Source organism: Rhamphochromis sp. 'chilingali' (genome assembly GCF_963969265.1).
Source record: "Rhamphochromis sp. 'chilingali' genome assembly, chromosome: 3".
Classification (NCBI taxonomy): domain Eukaryota; kingdom Metazoa; phylum Chordata; class Actinopteri; order Cichliformes; family Cichlidae; genus Rhamphochromis; species Rhamphochromis sp. 'chilingali'.
The window spans coordinates 4,291,945-4,304,605 of record NC_137931.1 but is presented as its reverse complement, the minus strand read 5'-3'; the positions used below and the strand labels follow the sequence as shown (position 1 = coordinate 4,304,605).

Sequence of the window (12,661 nt, the reverse complement as noted above, 5' to 3'; positions counted from 1 at the left end):
GTTGTTTTGGTTCATCCAACTGGGATCATCCAGTTTGTTGTATTAAATGTGTATTTTAAATGTGTTTTAATGTGTAAGCATGTTCAAATGGTAAAACGTTTCAGAAACAAACAAACTGACTACTTTACTTACTCTTATCAGTGTTCTTTTTTTGTCTTCAAAATAGAAATATGAAGCTCTCCATTTTCTTGCTGGTGGTGCTCTCTGTCACTGTGCTCTGTGTGGATTACGAACATGTTAAGAAGGTCAAAAATCAGCGTATCATCGAACCAGACACAAAAATGTCGTCTGTTTCTTCTAGCAGATCAGCACAAGAAAGTGTTGACGAACGTGTTGACAAACGTGTTGACAACTTCATAAACCAGCATATCATCGACACAGAAGAGTCATGTGATAAACTAATAGAAGACCGGAAGATCAAAGATGTTAATGGTAAAGATAAAAAAAAAAAGAAACACCTTCATCTTTAGCACTTTTAAAAAGGTCAAAGATATTTGTAAAGAAGAACAACGTGTTTATAAAAATGACAATCTTTATAGAAGCTCTGAAGAGATGGAGCTTTTGCACTGCACACTGCAATATGACAAAAGAAAATACGAAGGCGTAAAGATAAAGAAGCATATTGAAATTGCATGTGTGGAAATCGGCCATGTTCTTCAACCTGTACACTTGCAATGCTGCTGTTGATTTGAGAGCTGCTCTGTACTCACTGTGATCTTTCTATCATTGTTTCATGATGTTGCTTTGGATTTCTTCAGATTTGGAATTCTTAAGACTTTGTAAAGTTTGCATAAACAATAATGGGAATATTATTATTAAGGAAATATGGAAGAATTGTTTGTAAGTGAATGTGGAATAATACCACAATCACAAGAGTTATTGAAAGAACTTTTGACTTTCTTGTCTCACTTGCATAAGTAAACATTACATTCTGACATTTTTTTCTAACCGGCTGTTCATCCTGTTCTCTCAGATCACAGACATTGCTTGTCTTTCAGCATTCAATAAATAATCTACAAAAAAAACCAAGTTGCTGCTCCAGAGAATTTTTTTATACTTAAAACAAAGCTCTTGTAAAACCACAAACACTCACTGGTTTTAAAATCATTGATGAAGAGAGGAGCTACAGATTTTGTCTTAGTGCTGAGGTCTGAGTTAGTGCTGGAGTTCATCTGGACTGCATTGGATTTCTATCTGCTCCATGTGTGGGAATAAGCAGAGACAACTAACAAAGAACTTTCAGCAGTAGGGCTGGGCCATATATCGAGTTTTTAAATATATCGATATATTTTTATACGAGATATGAGATGTGACAATATCGTTTACATCAATATTGTCTATTTTACATTATAATTATACTTGTGGAGCCACAATTTTGTCTCTCTTTCGTCCACTTTTGTCTTTGACAACAAAAAGAATAAATGGCTCTGTATTTGGTGCTTGTTTATGTGTTTCTATGCAAAAGCACCCTGTGATGTTAATGATAGGGGTGCAACAATACTCGTATTGATATTGAACCGTTCGATACAGTGCTTTTGGTTCGGTACGCATATGTATCGAACAATTCAACATTTTTAATTTATTTTATCAACTTTTCTTCTGACGATGCTGTCTGTGTTGAGCACTCAGTGGATCTGTGTTCGACTACTCCGCCTAGGCTGCACTGTCGAGTGTAGATCCACTGAGCGCAGCGCAAGCTAGCAAGACAGAAGCTCAGCTCGTTGCAACATGGCAACTGCCTCACGCTACCCGAAATTGAACCTCCCCCACCGTCATTGAGATCTGGCATTTGGAACTATCTCGGTTTTCATGTGAAGCATGACCCAGATGGTAAGCGCATCATGGACAAAAGTAAAACAGTATGTCGGATGTGCCACGCAATGCTCAATTGGTGGGAACTAGTGCGTTAGCGCAGTTAGCGTGTTAACATTTTGACGCCGTCCAGCCCCACGCACGGGTCGATCCACGGTAACTCGTTAACGGAGATTTGCAGCGTTATGGCGTTAATGTCATTTTAACAAGGTTAACGCTGACAGCACTAGTGGGAACACAACGAATATGACTGCACATTTACGCCGACATCATCCTAGTGCAAAGACAAGTGGAAGCAGACAAAAACAACAAGCACGCATGCTACAAACTTTACCTGAGTCATTTAGACAGCCGTTAGCACATGATTCTCCTTATGGGGACCTGATATGTTTAATATGCTGCTGAGAATATAGCCCAGAAGAAGCGTATAGTATAGCTTTTATTTTGAAAAGAGCCATTTCTCTGTAATAAACTCTCTTTTTGCATTGAAAAAATATCGAACTGTGACACCAAAGTATCGAACCGAACTGTGAATTTTGTGTATCATTGCATCCCTAGTTAATGATGACCATGTCTCTCAATTTGAAATGACTCCAACAAAGTTACATTTTTGTTTTTAATATGCTTTTAATTCTATTAACAGACTCAGTTCTATTAACAGCTCTCTGATATACATTAGCATTATAATATTAGGGAGAAAACTGGCCATCCCTGTTCAGTCATTAATAATAAATAACCTCTTAGTTCACTTGCCTCAGTTCTGCTGTGTTCACGACATCAGCGGAGCGGGAGGTGGCTTACTGGGCTTAAGCCCGGGTTGTTGTTTCAGAAGCCCGGGGTCTTTTGGAGTGTAATTTGTTTCATAGTTAGTTGCCTGACTGACAACTATATAAAACAAAAAACTACACACAATATTCGAAGCACATAGCGCACAGTCCTAAATTCCCCCTAATTTTGCTATGATCCGAGCTCAGGCACTAGCCGACTGAGCAGAGGCGGAGCCAGACATCTTATAGGGCTTTGGAGCGTGATGTCACGTGAGGGGGGGCCACGTCCCCTCCCGCCATGACAATAGGCCAAACAAAGCACAGGGAACCTCCAAAAGTTGATTCTGTTCATCTGGACGTAGCAATTTGTGGGAGAAACGTTTCGTCACTCATCCAAGTGACTTCTTCAGTCTCAGCTGACTGCAGGTTTCCTCAATCTTATAAACAGTACATTTGCATAATGACTGAAACCAGCCGACTGATCAACAGCCATGAGTACCATTCACAGAGAGTTGGGGAATGGCTGCAATCACAGTTAAAACCTTCGTAGAAAAATAAGTCCAGTATTACAGAATGAAATCAAATTATTGTGTTTGTTGGTGAGAAAACTTACAAACATACAGTACAGCACTTCAGAGTCACACTGCTAGCGATCGAAGATTTAAGTAAATTTGACAGCTGATCAAGACGCAGAACACAATGCGCTGTAAAAAAAAAAAAAAAAAAAGCATGTAAAATTGCAAAAACCAAACTGCGACACAGCGAGGCCGCGTTATAGCAAGGGACCACTGTATTATATATGCAGGACACCTTGAACTAGTTTTTTTTTTTTTTAATTAAGCAGCAAGTCAATGCTGTCATGTAAAGTCTGAATTCAAACACAGGTTGGGGAAACCTGCACTGAGCTGACTGAAGATATCAAACATTTCCAGTAAGACATTTGACCAGGTCTTTTAAGACGTCCCATTAACCAAGCAGCATTCTCAAGCTGCTGCTGCACTGTTAAGAGATTCATAACTTAATCCTCATAGCACAGTCAGAAGAAAACAAACAAACATACAGTCATGTGGAAAAAAGTGTTTTCATAGAAATCTATTGCATACTCTGAAAAACTAAGAACACTCCAGGATTCAGTCATTTACCTTTTAGCAGCAATAGTGTCACCAAATTGTTTCTGTATGACTATCAGTGTTTCACAAGGATGTTTGGCTCACTCTTCTTTACATTGTTTCTTCACATCATTGAAGTTTCTGACATTTATTTATGTGTTTATATGTTGACAGCTGGTATGAGATTGCAACTTTACTACCAAACTTGCATCCATGCAGACTTTCTCTTTGCAACCCTTCCAACCAAGCCACACTTATTCAACCTTTTTCTAATTGTACTGTCATGGACTTTAATATTTAACATGCCAACTGAGGCCTGTAGAGTCTGACATATAATCTTGGATTTTTGAGCTTTTTCTGACCATTGCACAGTTTGACCTTGGCGTGAATTTTCTGGGACATGATTCCTGGGAAGATTATGATAATTGTGTTAACTGTCAAATATTATGCTTTCGTAAAAGGTGCTCACACTTGCTGATAAACAGTTAATCAAGTGCAGTTCATTAGCAGCATCTGGCTGCTATTACAAATGAAGAAGATAATTATCTTCTTCATTTGTATTGAAGCATTAAAGTTGCTTTCTGAATTACAGGAGGCTGTCTGGTGTGAAGCAATAAACTGAGAACGTATCACCCTCTAGAGTCTACAGACAAAGCATCCAAATCACGTGATTGATTTAAGATGACATCAAACCCTCACTGAGTCTCGTTTCAGTTTGGGTCAGAAATGCGGACGCCAAACTACATACCAGTTTTGAAAATCACCTTTAGTGCAAGAAGAAACAGTAAAAACTGCATCTTCTAAGGAAAAATGTAAATAAAACACAACTTCAATTTCCTATTGGGGGGGGGGGGAATGCAGCATGACAGCCAAAATTATATGCATTACCAAGCTGCAAACACTCATAAGGTGCTGAGTTGTGGTCATGAAAAGAAGAAAGTGGTTAGCGAAAATTCTGTGATGCAGTGTCATCTGATGGTTGTGACAGCACGGCTTCACGGAAAGTCATGTATTGAATATTTTCTCATGCAGTTTTTTATTCTGTATATTTCATGTTCATTTACTTGACCAAGCCTCTGATGTGTAAATCAGATCCAACTGAATGTCATCAGAACATATTATATTATGAAATTTGTTTTCTTTTACTAATAAGTCGAGGTTGAGGATTTGGAGTAGCACTAAATATAGAAGTTTTCTATCTCTGATGATCAGTTTCAATGGTTGATTGTAAACTCACTTTACTAGTCCTCCTCCTTCATTATTCCATCCGGCAAATCAGCCCCGGAGCATGATCCTACCACCACCAGGCTTAACATCTGGTACAGTGTTCTCAGATTTCAAAGGATCACCTTTGATACATCAAACATACTGTTGTCATTGTGGCCATATAGCTCAGTCATAGTCTAGTCTGCCCAGAAAGCTGTCTTTCCAGAAGGGGTTGGGATCCTCAGTTCACAGTAATAACAAATTCCCACTGATCTAAGGGGGACTCTTTGGTCTTCTTCCAGTCCTTGGCCAAGTGGTAACATATCCAAACAACTTGTAATTACAAACGATTATTTGAACCGAATCTGTAAGTGTATAAAAATGGCTTAAAATGGTTTACAGTGAGTTCCTTGGACTTTCTGTTGTTCTAAATATTGGTCAATCCAACAAGTGCTTTCAAGCTGATCCTTTTTACGCTGCGAAGAGAAACTAACACTTGTAGTCGGCCATGATCACTAATGAGAAGTTAATAGGGCTTGTTGAGTTATGAGGTGCAGAACCTTCAGCACCTCACATGAAAAGAATTGACTGTGTGTATGCTTTTGGCACTGTGTGGATTTGAGAAAATCCAAAATAAATTCAAACTTGTTTTTGAAAGCTGTTTTATAAATTTCAGTGGTATATTATTCATGCAATAGGGAGTTGTCTTCTTCAACTACTGGGGCTGAAATAAGTTCATCTAGTTTAGAAACTTCCACTGAACAGTCTATTATAGTGTCAGAACTAAGCATATGCTTTTAAGAACTTAAACACTTTGAATGAGAATAATAGAAATTTTCCATTATAGCTTCTACTCAAGTACAATCAATAAAGAAAACCACAGACTCTTTGATGTTTGTTTTGAAGGAAAAGTAATTTCCTGTAAATGTTTATCTGTGTGAGATTTTTCAGAAAACATCAATTTTTTTAAACGTGAGATACATGGCCTATTCTTTCCTTGTTCTACTTTTATCTCATCATTAATCTGATTACTGTTTAAGACAAGATGGAAATATAATATTCTCATGTTAAAAAGATAGAAAAAAGATTTTATTACCCAGAAATCTAACTTTTCATGCCTGTGAGCATAAACATGAGCAGCAGCGCTCTCTGCACTTTGTGTGTGGAAGTGCAAAAGCTTACAGCACCTGGTATTCCCAGGCGGTCTCCCATCCAAGTACTGACCAGGCCCGACCCTGCTTAGCTTCCGAGATCAGACGAGATCGGGCGTGTTCAGGGTGGTATGGCCGTAAGCGAGAGAAGAGCACAGAAACAGCCTTTTTAAACATGCTGTGATACCACCCTGAACACGCCCGATGTGTTCTAAGGTGCATTTAAAACCCAGGATGGCATGGAGCTACCTGCCAGAGAGCAGCAGGTAAGTGCATGGTCCCTCCTGCTAGCCCTCAATGTCTACGTGTATTTAAAATTGAGAGGTGGGCAATGACGCCAGGGGTGAGGTGTACACCCTGATGGTAACTTGGATTCCGTGTAGCGTGCCCACCCCCAAGATCCTATATGTATGTGTAATGAGAGTGTGAGTAATGTGAATGTCTAAGTTGTGAGATAAAATTGAGGCAGAGGCAGCCAGAAGGGGACAGAGGGGGGGATGCCTCCTCTGCACCCTAGTGACACACCCCTACTCCAAGTCCCTGCATGTGTGGGTGGTTGTGGTGGAGCGGGAAGAGGGAGGCAGCTGGAGATGGGGAGGGAAGGAAGGGAGGGGCAAGTGACCCCTCCCTGGGGCCAGCTCCCCCGCTGACCCCAGTAGGCACCCCCATACTCCGCGACCCGCTAGGGAAAGGGGGCCCAGGCCCATCCGGGCCGGGGCCCAGTGCAGCAGCGCTGCCCGGCCGCACAGAGCCCGGGACAGTCCACCCAACCCCACCACAGAGAAAACTGCACCCACCCCACCATCCACTCATCTTCCAGACTACATAAGACAATAGACGCCCAGGCTGAGATCTTCCTCCACCTCTCCTGTATCTCCCCCTCCTGCAGAGAGTTCCTGAAGAGAGGAAAGCTCCTGCAAGATGTGACAACCTCCCTCACCAGTTGAAGAGCCCCCCAGGTGGCTCGACGCACCGGCGGCACCCTGCGCCCCCATACACCCACCCGCCCACAACGACCAGCAAATACATAAAAGATGGTAAAAGTGATTCCATCTTTGTGTCTCCTCCCATTGTTTCCCCAGTCTGTCTAGTTCCCCATATTCCCAGGACACCACTGGACAACAAGTGGGTATTCCAAGACTGAGAGACAGCCAGAGTTGGCAAAAGATCAGACATTCTTAAGTAGAAGTAAAAATACTATTGTTCCAGTGAAAGTTAAAGTACTGATTCAACTTCATTACTCAGTTAAAGCAAAAAAAGTACAGGCTCGAAGCGCTTACAGAGAAACGCATACAACAGAATACAACAGAATGCTGTTCGCGGCAGTAACACACACTTGGAGGAGAGGCTCCAGCCGTCCATTCCAGCCCTATCCCTAACATTAACTCTAACCGTAACTTTAACCTTAACCCTATCAGGTCTTGTTTTACAAAGCGATTCATGATTAGAACAAAAAACACATTTACACATACTGATGATTTGTCACATAGCATCGTTACCTGTTGGGATGAGAACGTGTTGTTTCCAGTAGCGTGTCTAGAAAATTTTTGTTGGGGGGGCCAGGTAGGGGCACAGATTTGGAGAAGGGTGGCAGGGCCACACCCACCAGGCCTGAAGGTGCCTGTAAACAGGTGCTCTCAGAAACGCCGGCATCCACACACACACACACACACACACACACACCTGCAAGCAGGGAGAACGAGGGACAGCACACCAAAAACACACGTCCATAACTGCTGGGTCGTTTAGACTCCTGAGCTGTGCACGAGGGGTCGACCACCCACTGGAAGGCCGGGCACTTGTTTTCAACCGTAATATACCTGATGTGCTCAGGTAACCTGTAGCGCCATGAAACCACTGTCACACCAGGGCGCATAAAAAATGATGCTTTAAGAGACTGATGGGATCGGGCAGCAGGGAAAACATCCACAAAATGCTACCTTCAGTTTGACTCCCTAAGACTACCTAAACTAAGTAGAGTCATTACATGCTTGTTAAAAGCAAACTCTCATATAGTTTTTAATGTGCTTCTTTCATTACAATGACTAGATAAAGAATGTGGCCCTGTCTCTATTTAACACTGGCTACCCCAAAATGTTTCCAAACCTACAACCGTAACTTTCACTGAGAGATTTTTAGATACGGTTATTGAAGCTGTGGGATTAATTTTTTAAGTAACACGAGACGAGAGGCAGCAGCATACACACAGAGCATCAGTGATAGAAAGCTAGGCTAACATAGGGTAGCTACCTGTTCAAGGAGAAACATGTATAGGCCCATCTCAAGTGCCAGTGAACATCTAAATGATTCAGGGAAGACTTTGGAGAAAGTGCTGTGGGGAGATGAAACGAAATTATGTGGCTTTAACTGACCTTTTGAAATAGGAGTGTGATGCAAAAAATAGCATCCCCGCAGTCAAGCAGAGAGATGGAAACATTATGATGTGGGCTACAGGACGACTTAGTCGGGGTTCCAAGCAGTCAGGAAATGTGACATCGTCAGACTGCAGGCCACGGATTGGCTTGTCAGTCGCGGCACTCAATGAGTCATGAGACGGTGTCTTTCACTAAAATCAAAACTGCAGTTTTTTTAAAACCCTGCAACAAGGCAAATAGCTGCACAACACCGTGGTTTCCAAGTGTGACAAAAAGCCACAGATACATCATCGCTGCGACGTCTTCCTTTGTTGTGGCATTCGTGTTGCTCATAAATGACAACATGGACATCGGGCCGCTTTGCTGTAATGACCCCACGCACATTAGGTGGTACTTGATTGTAATGGAAAATGAGTCACAGCAAGCTGATCTGAGTATGTACTAATGGAGAAGTGCTATAAGATCACGGAGTGGTCTAGTCAGTCTCCAGACATCAGTACTGTAGAAAATCTGTGGAGGGAGCTGAAGTTTCAACTTTCCAAGTGGCAGTCAAGAAACTTACAGGATTTAGAGAGTTTCTGTAAGGAGCAGAGGGTTAATGTTTGTGTGTCCTCACTGTAAAGACTGCAGGTTACTGGAGCGTGTCGTGTCATGTTTCCTGTTGCTCTGAGGTGCATCCAACAAATACACAATTCATTTACCACTAATAATAACACCTCCCCCACTTAAGTGTGTTCAACAGGAAGCTAAAAGTTGTTAGCTGTTAAAGTGTTCAAAAAACAGCAGGAGCTCGGTGTGAGGCCACAGTGGGCCAAAAAACACACACAAGGTGACCTCCAGCAAGGACAAAATGTATCTGGACGTCTCTGTGAGCATCGGTCTCACTGTGTAAGTGTAGCACAGTGTCTGTGTGTGCATGGCTGGGCAAGAGAAACAGCACAACTGAAAGCCAGCACTCAGACGAGGACCCGGTGCATCGTCTGTCTCATCTCAGCCAATTTACTTACAAACTCTTTAAGTTTGAATTTTAAAGCCGACAATGTGCACAGGGCAGTGATATTTCAAATGAAGGTAAACTATTCCAATCTCTGCAGCCCCAATTGTGTATCTCACACACACACACACACACACACAGTCCTGAATTCATTACTGAAGTCTCATCCAGACATTCAATGTGCTCTGTAATTAAATTGAGACGTGGGGTCAAAATTCCCACCTAGATTGAGTGAGATGAAATAGAAATCGGCTCTCCTCTAACTGACTTTATAGAAATAATTACATAAGCTGCATTTATAACTGTTATTAAATAACAGCAGCACACGAGAACTAAAGTGTAATCCCAGCACATTTCGCTTCGCTTGCACTGATTCTTTAGAGATGACGACCGTGGTGGGTAATTAAGGGCAAACGATATACAAGTGGCGTGAAAAATGGAGGCTGCATTACCTTTCCAAAGCTTCCTTTCCCGATGACCTGCAGTATCTGGAAGTGGTCAAAGTTTACTGTGGAGAAAATGAGAAGCAGTTAGTGAGAACGTGTCAGTTTGAGCTGAGCTATAAAACAGGGAACATGACATGTACAGCACTGTGCAAAAGTCTTGAGCCATCCCTCATTTGCTTCCAGGGATCTGGACTTCCCTGTAATCTTTAAAGTGGTATTAAGGAATAGCTCTCCAGGCTTTTTAAAGTGTTTCTGATTTTTAATCCAGGGCTTGTATTTGACCACTTTTTGTCTGTTAAGACCCTTCACACTAATCTCTGAAACATTCAAACATAAACAGACACCTAAGTCACGGAAAGGACCACAAAACTTAACAAAGAACCAATTTTAAATTGTATCTGTACACATTTACTTGCAGCCTATTGCAAAAAAACAAAACCCCACATCATTTGTTCTCACTTCTTTAGTTGAAGAATGCAGTTAATAACACCGTTAACACAGACTGACCTGGCAAAACACGAAAAAATAAGGGGGTGGTTCAAGACTTTTGCTCGGTACTGTATGACAAATGCAAATGTGCACTTCACAATGTATCGCTGCACTTCGGCAGTACTGTGAAGATCAAATGTTTTTTCCTTCCCGATGCATGTGAAAGGTTAAGACTTACATCTCCAAATGTACTGGAACTGATTTGAACCAGAGGACTCAGCCACACTGTTACTATGTACTGCATAAACACGTTTACCGATGAAGGTAAAGCAGACGCTGTCCTGACTGTGTGGCTAAATTTTGTGCTGAAAGCATCAAATCAATTGAATATGATTAACTTGCTATGAGAGGTTTTTACTCCAAGTGTGACTTTTTCTGGCTTCATACACCTTTCAGGGTCAAATTCAAGCACTTTGTAAGCACGTTTAATGTCCATTTTCAACATTTTCCAGCACATTACCATAAAAAGGATGCATATTTCACTTCGCATCACCTGAGTAAGACCACGTGAAAGGCCAAATTAATAAGTCTTCTCATCAGATATTGATGCTTCTTTCTTATGTGACACAAAAAACAGGAGGAGACAGATCTTTGCTTGTGTTGTTTTTTAAGTTCATTCATTCAAAACTAACTGTAAGACGCTTAACTACATTGCAGTCTGTGTTATTGTTGTAGACCTAATTATCACCTTTAAAGTGTTTGTGCTAATAACATCATGTAGAGTAAGACAGGCATAGAGAACAGCACTGACTGGGAGAGGCTTTGAACAGATGACATACTCAGATCAATTCAACACTTTAGACTTTAAAAATGCACAAGCGTCTTTCAAAAACCCATTTATTTAATCTATCATCATTGATATTATTATGTACAGTTAGAATGTACTGTTCATCTCCCTTAAATAAACAGGCAGCCTTAAAGTGTGAAATAGTCACTTGTCTACTGTCTCAGTGGCTGATAGTGCCCCACAGGCCTCAATGTCAGCTCGAAGCCATTATGTTTCAATTGTTTAATGATAAACAGATTTTGAATGAAAGCCAGGAAACTTCGCTAGCACAAAAAAGTGCCTATTCTTTCTTCCCATATGGTTCAGTCATATTACCGTCATTTCCCCCTAAGCTGTTCCCAAAGACACCAGGTTAATACTTGAAAAGGCTGCAGCGATACACAAAAATATCATCAATATTCTGTTTACTTGGTGACAACGTCGCTTTTAGCCTTCAATCAGAAAGCCTGACGTTGGCTAGTTAAGCATCGGGCTAACGTTTAACGCTTTCACTTGAGGGAAGTAACTCGTATTACTGCTACTGCTGTGTAATCTTGGTTCAATTCACAGCATATTCTACAAGTTACCCTGCAATAACTAACTGTTAGAATAGCGCCACCGTATTGTATCGCACTGAGTGCACTTCAATCCTTTATCCCGCGAGTTTGCTAGCTAGCAAAATAATAATACCAATTTTAAACAAATAACATGTGTAACGTACACACTCGAGAAAATTATTTACTAGTACTTACGCAACTCCCCCGTTGTGAAAACGTACAAATCCTTCTTGTATTTTTCGTTTTCCAGCAAACACTCATTAAAACGGCCTCCAGGCACATTAGCGCACTCACCCCCGACTGATCAGGGAGGGGGTGGGGGGTCACACATTGAAACAGACTAACGTGCAGAGGTACAGCCCAGGCAGACAAATGTTGCTTTTAGACTTTGCGACTCGTTTTATTTCTCTATCTGATAAGAAAACTATTCAATCAGATAGTTCTTTGTGGTGAATGAAATACGGTTACAGTTTCAAGAAGTTTTAAGCACCAAATCCGAAATCCAAGCACTGCAATATTAAAATCCAATTCAATTTCTTGTTTGCTCCGAAATCTACGACATGACTATATACAGAAAAGCTTGACATGGTATGCAAAAAAAACCCGAAGACAATACAAATACAAATACATGAACAAAAAATGTTTTAACTGTCAGTTATGTCATTTTAAAATTTTCCAAAACTAACATTTTCTTTGATTGACTGATATTAAATTGATTAGGGTCAAGTTTAGTGTGAACAATATTACACAAACAAGCACGTGTATGCGCATGCGCACATATTAGAATCCCTTCCATCGCTTCTAATATGTGCCCCTTCGATCGCTTCTCATATGTGCGCATGCGCACATATTAGAATCGCTTCGATCGCTTGTGACGTGATAACTTTGCTTTGATCCTTTCTGATGTCATAACTTTGCTTTGATTCCAAAACCTATAAATAGAAGCGCTCACCTGTTACTTTATGCTTAACGGACGTTGACCTGCAGCA

The 12,661-nt window shown here is 41.1% G+C and overlaps 1 protein-coding gene and 1 long non-coding RNA gene across 3 annotated transcripts in view; one reads left to right on the top strand and one right to left on the bottom strand.

The window, feature by feature from the left end:
- LOC308394299 (uncharacterized protein) overlaps positions 1-12,661 on the top strand; it is a 1,060,216-nt gene that overhangs the window by 129,254 nt on the left and 918,301 nt on the right. The window lies entirely within an intron of this gene.
- Positions 66-12,442, bottom strand: LOC308394329. 2 transcript variants are annotated; one of them, XR_013971197.1, is made up of 3 exons: positions 11,868-12,442; positions 9,867-9,922; positions 66-217 (listed from the first exon to the last, which is right to left on the bottom strand). It is a non-coding gene; the product is annotated as an uncharacterized lncRNA (long non-coding RNA). The 2 variants fall into 2 exon arrangements; XR_013971198.1 differs by lacking the exon at positions 66-217 and adding an exon at positions 7,072-8,998.